General features: G+C 37.7%; 1 long non-coding RNA gene across 1 annotated transcript in view; it reads left to right on the top strand.

Moving 5' to 3' along the window:
• The first annotated feature begins 1,872 nt into the window (after window positions 1–1,872).
• LOC144017120 (uncharacterized) overlaps window positions 1,873–10,964 on the top strand; it is a 189,088-nt gene continuing 179,996 nt past the window's right edge. The window contains exon 1 of the long non-coding RNA XR_013283112.1: window positions 1,873–2,212. This is a non-coding gene — a long non-coding RNA (uncharacterized LOC144017120). The remainder of the gene's footprint in view (window positions 2,213–10,964) is intronic.

Below are 10,964 nucleotides of genomic sequence, written 5' to 3'. Positions count from 1 at the left end.
GAGGATGACAGAACAGGAAGCCTGGCGGGTCGCTTGTTAGCACCTTGAGTTTCGTAGACAGAAAAAAATGAGACATGCATCCTCCAAGAATTACGTTTTATCCATTTATACAATAACTTGTGTTTATAGTCGCATTAAATTAAAAGCATTATTTTTTTTAAATCAGATTAATCAAATTTTTGAAGTTTGATTAATCACTTAATTAAAACATTTTTTTTAATCAACATTTTTTAGCCGCCAAATTTGAAGAGCGCCTGTTATGTGTTAATTCTTTCGACATTTAATTTCTGTCAGGACATCTTCAACATTTTTTGACCCACTGCACACTCTCATCTTTTTTTTAAATCAGTTAATTACTTGCATAATTTAAAATGAAAAATAAAATTAATCGTGTGATTTATCTGCGTTATTAATACATGATTAATGTGATCATTTTTTTGTAATTAATCAATGAGTTCACACTTTAACTTTGACATCACTAGTTTATAGTATCTGTATTAAATACAACTTGTGTATTTGTGGGAAAAATATGCAAATATACGATAATAACGAACACTGTTTTATTAAAATGTGAGGGCGGAGACTGGAAGGTCAAGAAATAAGAACTGAGAGAGGCTGTAGTAAAGGCCTGGAAAAGCATTTCAAATGAAGAATGCAACAATTGAAGGGGACTGTTGTTGAAAAAAAAAAAATGAGATCAGGCGAAATCATTTCCAAACTTTTTCCTCCATTAAGGTGACCTATGACCTTTACAAGTTAATTGAAGAAAATCCTTCCAAGGGAAAGTAAAACTAACCAAGTGAGATCTTCTCTTCTCAATGATTATGTCAGAGTTCAGTTGCCTCGTTTGTGGAGCTCATCACTCAATTTTTTTTTACTTCGGAGGCAATCAGAGGGGGCAACCCTCCCCCCAGCAAAACAAAACAAAACAAAACAAAACAGGAGAAAATGCTGAGTTAGCAATGTCGTGCTGAAATTACTCAGTGAGCAAGCCGGGCGACGGGTGGGCGTGGGCCTGCTGGTCAGATGGTCAGTGTCAGCAGGGCTTTTGTGGCCGTCGCATTGTTTATGTGCGCCCGACGGGAAAGCGACAAAAGAGTCAAATAAATCATTAAAATAGAAAATCCCTTTGCCTGCACATCTGACTCTGCACACACTCTCCAGTGTGATGAACGGGGGTGGGGGGGCATAATTAGGTCATCCTGTGATTGTATTACTTACAATGACAGACCCTATTCTGTCAAAAAGCAGCCAGGGGGGTATTTACTCAACTACAGTAATTACCAGGCATTTATTAGATGGATGAATGGAGGACTGTAGTTGCACAACTCATCTTTTCCCACACTTAATCAAAAATATTTTTTACAATATGACGTACCGTATACATTAAATATAGAGACACGGCATGTATTACAGTGGAGACAACTATGAGAAAAATCCGTTGTAGTACAGATAGATTGTGCAAAAAGTTCCAAACATATTTCCACCCAATTTGTTATTTGCAAGGATTTATTGGGGCAAGGCCCTTATTTGTCCAAAAGCATGTTTGGACAGACAGATAACAGGGATGTGCGCTCAGGTGAGGCAGCGTCTCACCTGCTTGTAAACAAATCAAATAAATAAATAAATAATACATAGTCATTTTCCATTCTTGTGTACTCTAGTGTCATCACATTAGTTCTCAGGTCTGTGCTTTACAATAATTTGCTTTTTTAACCCAATGCTATTTATGATTTCATTGCTGCAATTTCTGAATTTGCATATTTCCTATTCAAGCTGACCTCACTCAGATTGTGCCAGTGTGGCTGGCTGACTCACCATAGGGGGCGTATAAGAGCACACTCCTTCTTCTTCTTCTATGCAAATAGCTAGCTAGCTAGCTCACCTCATAGACATGCTGCACAACCATTAATGTGTATGGCCAGGCTGGGGTTTCCAGCTTTTTGGCTAAAAAGGATCTGATCCAGACTTTACCAAAGGCAACAAAGTTAATCCAGCACAGACGGAGTTGGTGGAAAGCTTTTTCTCATCATTTAAAAGACTCCAAAATTTAATTTGGAATAGGACTGATTTTTCACTGGCTCTAATCTTTCTTGAGACAGAGTGACATTTGAAGCTCAAAGAAGACAAGGAGGACTTTTACAGGAAAGCAACAGATGTTTGTTTTGAGAAAGAGGCACATGCATGAAATTGCATCTACAGGACAATTAAGGTAAGACAGTAAAACAGTTGTCATTTGACTGAAATGAGATCTCCAGATGATGAAATGAATTAAAAATTCCAAAATATTTGAGCATTATAACAACAATTTCAAAACCAAACTGAGTATTAAAAAAAAAGCCTGAAATAAAACTTTTTATTTTTATTTATTTTTTTCACACCACTTGGCAATGGGCTCTCTTTGTTTGCACAGCTCAACTACTTCCTGAACTGAATCCCACACCTTTTTTTTTTTTTTTTTGTCCTAGTGGACAAACTGATTAATCCAGGTGTGTCTGGCCAACATCGTCGTAGTTGCTGAGGTCCGGCACACCTGGATTAATCAGCTTGTCCACTCATGAAAGATAGGAAATGAAGGAATGGTGTTGAGTTCAGGAAGCAGTGGATTTGTGCGAAGAGCCCATTTACTGGGTTTACGTGACGTACAAATACAGTTCACAAGATTGCGCAACAAACGGTTGTCATGAAACCTTGTTGAGGGATGGCACATGGCAACAGTGCACTAATTATGTCCAAATGCATTAAAAAAAAAATTAAAAAAAAATAAAATTACTACAGAATTCGGAAAATTTTCCACACTGATTTCCACCAAATTTTGTAAAGGTGTGTCGGACAAGGCATGTATTATTTGTGACATAGTTATTGGAACAAAGCCTTTATTTGTTCATATGGACTTTTGCACAAATGTATACTGTATGTATAATGTACTGTAGACTACAAGCTGTTGTGTTCAGCTGCCTGCGTAATGCAGAGCAAAGTCGCCACGTGGGAAGATGGCAGTGTGGTGATTGATATGCTCTAATATGCTTCAACCTGCTGTTAATGAGAGCAAATAGCCTCTCTCTCCTCAGAGTAGTTCACCATTAACACACTCAATAAAGGCCAAGAAATACGGCTCATGTTTTTTTTCTCTGCTTTGAAATATCACTGTGGGAAACTGCAAAAAGCAATCGGCATCTTCTTGTGCTTGAGCTGTCCTGGGTTTTAATTCATTAATATCCAAACTAATAAAGCAGCAACGCTAAGATATTGAGATTTGTCAATTTGATGATGCGTACACCTAATTTTTACAAAAGTCTCTGTATAAATATCTGCAGCAGTATCAATGACACTCTCTCCATATCTTCTTGGTATTTAATTGAAACCAAAATTTGCTTTATTGCTCTGGGCTCTATTTTTATAGACAATGCACGTGTCTTGATTTTTGAACCGTGTTTGGGAATTTGTCAGACCATCCTGTGACATACTGGATGTTGCAGCGGACCAAGGGATATTTATTTATTTTTTTAACACATGCCTGATGCATCTGTCAAGTTGACTGAAAGTAGACTTTAGACCAGCTCAGAGGAGGTCTAAGTTGTGGCTCAGGGCGTGTGGGGAATTTGATCGATGTGCAGGCAGATATTCATAAATACGACCACAATGTGAATTGGACCATCTGAATCATTGTAGAAATGAATTTATTGAGCACGAAAATAGGGCCCTCGTTGTTTTGTTAAAGGTCATAAACATTTCTTCTCGTTCTTAGATGTGAAAATGCATCCACATGTATTAAAATGGTTGATATTGTCCCTGTATCTACTTGGTATTGTATCAATCCCAAATGCTGCAGTATGCACACCACTAGCGCGCAACCTCCATTCCATCTGTACTTTATCATCCCTTCTCTTTTAATGCCGCTCACTTGGATTGGTAATCATAAAAGCCATTAACTTGGCCAACATGTTTCTATGGCAACTCAAATGATTAAGCGCGGCAGCGGTGATAGATTACACAAAAGCGCGCCGTGTCACATCCAATTACGTCAAAGGCTGGCAAACTTGCCATTACGCCACCACTCGGCGTGATAATCGATACGTACGGACGGTGCCCGTTTCTCTTTTCCCTCCATGTCGTGCCACAAGAGGCAGGTGGCGCCTAGACACCATTGAAAAGTTGCCCCTATTCAAGGCAAACTCCTCCAACGCTCCATTCATGCATAGCAAAACACCATCTGCTCCTGTTTTGCCCCCCAGCAATCGCAGCTGACCGAGAAGAAAAAAAAAAAAAGAGAAGAAGAAGAAGATGGAAAAAAAAAAGAAATCCATGATAACAGCTGTTGCCAAACAAAAGGTGGTGGGGGTTGGAAAAGGTTAGAGATGAGCAATAATGACTCATTTACTCTGTATGCTCTATAAACATTTACTGTTGCACCGTAGGAGGGATGCTTAAATGGGTTCAAAACTGCACAAGGTGATGATTCAATTGTTTTCGTGGTGCACGCAAACAATTGTCAATAGTTCAGTGAAAAGCATTTAATTAGTCTGAATTATTAATGCCTTTTACTCCAATAAAGAGGAATAATAAAGTACAGTATGCTGTACAGAATAAAAAATAAAAATAAAAACAAAACAAAAAAAAGTAAATATAATGTATGTTTGCTACATACACTCCGGTTGAAAAGTTTGAGGTCACTCTTTCTTTTTCATTGAAGATATTAAAGTATTAAGAAATACAGCCAAGACATTGTTAATGTGTTTTTGTTTTGTTTTGTTTTTTTAAAGTGCTTTTCTTTAAAAAGTCAATTTTTCAGTACTCATTGCTACTGTTATAATAATAATAATAAAAAAATACATGATTATATACACTTTAGAATATCCATCTATATATCCATCCATCCATCCATACAAATAGCAAAACTTTCTCAATTGAGTTGCACAAAACGAATCAAAATGTGTGTTTTTTTTTTTTTTTTTTTTTAAAGATAGTTGTAATTAAAAGAAGAATTGAAATCCCCCAAATACTTAATGAATGTATTCGAACACAAAAGCATCTTATTAATTAAAATTATTGAATTTAATTGAAGCCAATGGCATTCAGGCTTGAGGCTTTGTGTGCTCTGATTAGAATACATTAGTATGTCGTTGGACGTGCACTCATTTGAATACATCATTTAAAAAAAATAATGTACCGCATCGAAAATCCTGTTTTGAATGATCTGGTTATAATTGCAAATATTAATTGAATTATAATATGATACAGAATATACTACTTTATATTATAAAGCTGTCTGACATGTATATATTGAATATTGATGATAAAAATACTATTTACATTTAATGCACTATTTTATTTAGCAGACAACTTCAATTCTATTTTATACAAGTTTGATCATTTATTGAATTTATCCTGTATATTATATATATGATTTTAAGTTCATGGAATGGAATAAATGAAAAAATAATGCATTGACATGGATGAGCACAACCATAACAGAGGTGAAAGATCAAACAGCTTGCATGCCCGCAGGCCTCATGAAGAAAAAGAAAACACGCTCAAGTGTCATTGTGGCCATTCAACACACTGACAGACGAATCATTCGATGAGTTCACTCATTAACTCCCACTGAGATGATAAAGAAGACCCTCCATCTAACATGACTTATTCATGATGGCGTGTTGCAAAAAAAATAAGGGCTCTATTTTCGAGATGGCTTATCATGCGCAGGGGCGGGTTGGACCCGATGTTTGTAATTTCACAGGTGATTGCAGAGGGAAGGCTGCGCTAAGTTCACCTCTAAAGGTTATAGTGCATTCTAGTTTCATTCTAAAAATTGCATTCTGAAGCCGCATAGCCCAAACTTTTTGTGAGTAGTGCATGTCGCCTGTAACTAGCATGGAAATCCTCCAAAAATGTCTTTCTTTGGCTTGGCAACATCATGTCTCAGCATTTGCATTCTGCTTTTCGGGGAATCGCAAAAGCGTTACTAGTTTTCAGGGCATGCAAATACGCGTGCATTGGTTTTATGACTTTGCGTAACAAATTACGAGCCGACGCCAGCTCCAGACGCACATGAGCATTGAACAGCTGCGCTGCGAGAACTGGACAGTGTACAGTTGACAACACAAGACATGCCATGCTCGATTAGAGAGCATTTGTCTGGCAAACCTCTTCCTTTTCTTGTGTTGTTGTGTTTTTTTTTTTTATGTTATCAGTTTACTACCCATCCCATCTTCATTAGTTCTTCACTGGGAAGAACAAGCATGTTTCTGTCAAAAGCATGAGGGAATTGAAGGGGGGTTGGGTTATAGAGCTCGACCCGTCTATCCATTCAGCTCTCAGAGTGATCCATTGTTTGAGTCCTCTCTTTGTTCAGGGACAGGGGGCCAGCCAAAGGGGAGCACGAGGGTCCCATGCACCAAGTGGCCTTCCTGTCCTGAATGTCCACATATCTTTTTGTTTGTTATTAATATGTGTTTTTATTTGGCAGACCTTTCAAGTCTTTGTGCTAAATGAATTGACGGACTATGCTTTGAGTAAGGATGTATCTTAGATCTGAATTGGTCACTATAAAAAATTGTCTGTGACGATCAGAGGAGTTTCTGCCAGATCATAAATTTGAAATTTGAAACATTTGGAAACAACACAGTTCTCTATGTACCTTTGTTATATACGTCGGCATAGAAAAGTCTCGTAATTTTGAGACTTTATAAAGTGGCAAATTTGGGACTTTATAAAGTGACAGTTTTGCGAGGAAAAAAAAACTCTGAAACGTAGGAGGAATACATGTAGCGTACTTGGATGTTTATGCCAATACTTTTCGGTCGGGTTTTCAAATAAGGACACAGTAATTAATTGCTTTAGGAGAGATTAACCATATCATGTTAAAGGGATACTTTACTTATTTAGCCATTTTTGGCAGGCAAACATGAATATTTTGCCTATAATAAATGTGATATTTGAATTATTTTTTTATGTACAATTAGTATCTTTAAAAACACATTTTGCAACTTGCTGTCGACTGAAAATGACACCACAAGGACTCAGATAACCAATCACAGCTCAGCTTGTGAATGTCACATGACCAAACCTTGAAAACAGGTGAGCTGTGATTGGTTACCTGAGTCCTTGTGGTGTCATTTTCAGTCGACAGAAAGTTGCAAAATGTGTTTTTAAAGGTACTATTTGTATGTGAAAAATATTGAAAGTATCAAATTAATTATAGACAAAATATTAACTTTTTATTGCTATAATGGGCTAAATCAGTGAAGTATTCACACTTTGAAGCGTTGGGTACACACTCCACTCAAAGAGATCAGTAACCGCACATATGAGGGCTTGAGATTCGAACCCAGAAACTCTGAGCTGTGAGGGAGACATGCTAATCACTAACAGCTGTCCTTTTCAATCATTTCATTCATTGTGGTTATCATCCGTGAAGGGTTATTGTAAATTTCACCAACCTGAGACTTTTTCCATTTCTGGCTCTTCATACAGGAAACCACTTTGTCCTTGCAAATCCCTTACAGCTGAGATTTTTTCTTGAATGGTGACATCATTTCAATCAACTGCATAATATTCTTCAAGAGGAACGTGAAGGCTTCTTGTGGATAATGGTATGATGCACTATAGAAGACAGAATATATAGCGACGCAAGACAATAGAACAGTTGAAAATTGAGCAATCAAATTTGATACAAACATATTGTGTCTTGGAAAGCAAATAAATGAAAAAGGGGTCTCAATGGACACGTGTTTGTGTGACGTGGCTTTGAAAGACACTTCATATGACATCAAAACTTAAAATATGCTGTTAAATCTCACGTACATGAGCTACATTTTTGCATTTCCTTCCAGCATGATTAGACTTAAGTGGATTTCTGTCAGTCAAAGTTGGCAGGTGGGCGATGACCCCTTGTGCTTGTTATTTTGGCTTTGCTAGCTTACGCTTCACTCACAGATGCTTGTTTACTCCAAAGTATCACTGCCAACTGGTTGAGTAAATATGAGATTTTCATTTACATGATTTCCTCTATACCGTTAGATAATGCAGCATTGTTCCTATAAGATTCTAGTAGTTACAAATGCTGTAATAGTCACATTTATTTATTTTGTTTGCATTAGAACAACACAAGAAAAGCAAAGATAAACAAAAGCCAAATCTGAAACTCCAAAAATCGACTGGACAAAATTAATGGCATCCTGAAGTTAATATTGGGTAGCGCACCCTTTGGAAAAGAATAACCAAAATCAAGCACCAGACTTCTGAAGTCTACAACACCATGTTTTCTTGCAATTTACAGAAAAATGCATCCAAACTAATTGGGAGAAGTTTTGTCATGGACTTCAACGGTGGGGGAAAGTGGAAGATTACCGGACCTGAACCCAATAGAGCATGCATTTTACCTCCGGTAGTGTCGATTGAAGGGAGAAATCCCCAGAAACCAACAAGAACTGAAAGAGGCTGCGGTAAAGGCCAGGAAGGGCATTTCAAATAAAGAATGCAACAGTCTGGTGAGGTCACGGGGTCGCAGGCTTGATGCAGTTTTTGCAAGTAAGGGTTATGCCACTAAATGTGAAATGTTATTCACTTTAAGTGAATTTTGGTGGGGACTGTAGCTAGGGAACGTTAACTTGAATTTGTAGATATAAATGGTAGTATACTCCAACTTTGTTTCGTACTTTGTGTGGGTATCATATCAATGTATCGCACACCAAAAAGAACTTGAATCTCAGTAAACAAAAGCTTTATTCAAATGTAGTGTAGGGCAGTGTATGTTGTCAACTGATGTTCCTTCAACTGTATCATTCTTAATACAGAAAAATCCGTAATGATGTTTGTTTTCATCCCTCGGGAAGCTAATATATAGGACAAAATGGTAAACATTAATGGTGTCGGTCACCTGGCGCAAACAATCCACCGAGCGACTCCACAGTGAATTATAAAGATGATGGATGAGTGCAGAGTAGCAAATCTCTGGAGAGGGAAAGGTCACAGCAGCTATAAACCCACTGCCTCTCTTAAAAAAAAAAAAACAAAAAAAAAAATCCTTCAATTGTTGCCCACTTTTCCCCCATTTCTCCTCCTCTACTGCAAATAGTCTCTCTCAGCTCCGATTGCGAGCGCGCCAGATGATTTTCATTTTCTATTTTTGCAAGTAATAAACATTGACATGAGAAGGAGCCCCGGGCAAGAGCTCTAATGAGAAAATGAAATTAGTTTTTCAGCTGACTGATCAGAAACATTTCATACATTATAATCAAGCATTTATTTGATGTGATTTGTTTTTGTGTGCCTTTGCCGTTAATGTGTGCCCGTGGCTGTGTGTGTGTGCGTACAAATACATTATTCATGCATCTCTTTGCCATGCTACCTTCTTGTTATTGCTCAAACACGCTGCAGCTCATGACATTTTACAACCTTTTCTATGACAACGAGCTCGCTCGCTATATGTGACTTTTATATGGCACATATTTTATTGTCGTGTCAGCCAATTACAGCCAGCGATGTAAAGCAGTGATGGCGATGTCTACGACATGATGAAAAACATATGATGTCTATTAGATTATGGCCGCAAAAGTTTGAATAGCCTGCGATATGAAATTTGCCCTTGCTTCCGCTGCAAATCAAGTTGAGAGCAATCAGTAGTGCTGCTATAATGACTGACATGAAAGCATGACTACACAAACGGCGACAGAAGACACAACCGATCACTGGACTCAAATGTGGGCAGAATGGAAAATTAAAAAATGATTTTGCCCTGCAAACTGTGCTTTACGAAGCCCCTAAATTGCCATGGGTGGAAAAACAAATTGAAATATGTTTCTCACTAGAACGCGAAAACGTTCTCATACTAATGAGAAACTTTCTCGTTAGGACGATAAAGTTTCTCATTCGGACGCTTTGGGGGCTCTGTAGCTTCCATTCAACTCCCCGAATTAATTAACAATGTAACAAATCTGAAGCGTTGCCATCACAGTTTGATCATTTTCGTCTTGTAAGCCTTTATTGTTGCCTGGCCTTTGAATAAGTCATTTTACTTTGTGCCGCCCCGAGGCTGAAGCATCATGTTCATTAGCGTGTGCTTGTTGTTGTTAACCGTGTTTGGATAAGAGCTCGGATGACTGCAATCTGCTGCACATCTCCCTCCGCTAGTACTCAGAAGGGAAGAAATATTGCTTTTATGTAACATCACTCACTTGATCAGCAAGAGCGAACATTCTGTTTTATCATCTGGTTGGGTTGGAAGTTGAAAGTTATTTAGCTGCTGTTTGATTATAAAGATAAAGGAGATGGCATACTGTAATTTAGAATCAAATTTTGAAAAAAAAAAAAAATGTTCACAAGCATAACAATTGTGAACGTTCTTGAAGGAGTAAGACAGAGAAAAAGTTTCTAACTCTGATATGCTCGTTGTTTAATGGTGGACCTTGCAAGCTAAATGGCAGATACATGCTAATGCTAGCATTAACCAAAACTGTCTAGCAGGGACGTGCAGACGTTTTGATGGTGGTAGTGGTGGTTTTCAGCAAAAAAACAAGGGAACCCATCAGCAAAATTATTTTAAAATTATACAAATAGGGCACTTGAGTTATCAAATTGAATGAATGTATGACTTAAGATGTAAAAAAACAAAACAATTATAACCGATTTCAAGAGGGCGTTCTCACTGCCCTGCTGCCTAGACCCCGACTAAAATCTTGCAACATATTGTGAATAATAACTTGAGTCTGTGACCATGAGAGCATCACATTTAGTATCTTTCACACTTCGATGATGCACTTTAAAAAAACAACAAAACGAAACACACAAACTTATTGTGCCAAGCCTACACGGTCACAGCTTGTTCCCACAAAATGAGAATTTGCGTGTGCGTGTATATCCCAGAATAGAAACGAATAGCTTTCAGCCTCGTGGTTGAGAATGGAAAGGTACGACATGTGCTAGTTGGTGAAATGTAATAAAGTTCCTTTTATATTTAGCTT

The sequence above is a fragment of the Festucalex cinctus genome, chromosome 4 (genome assembly GCF_051991245.1).
Source record: "Festucalex cinctus isolate MCC-2025b chromosome 4, RoL_Fcin_1.0, whole genome shotgun sequence".
Classification (NCBI taxonomy): Eukaryota; Metazoa; Chordata; class Actinopteri; order Syngnathiformes; family Syngnathidae; genus Festucalex; species Festucalex cinctus.
The sequence above is the reverse complement of the archived record's forward strand: the minus strand, read 5'-3'. Positions and strand labels throughout refer to the sequence as shown.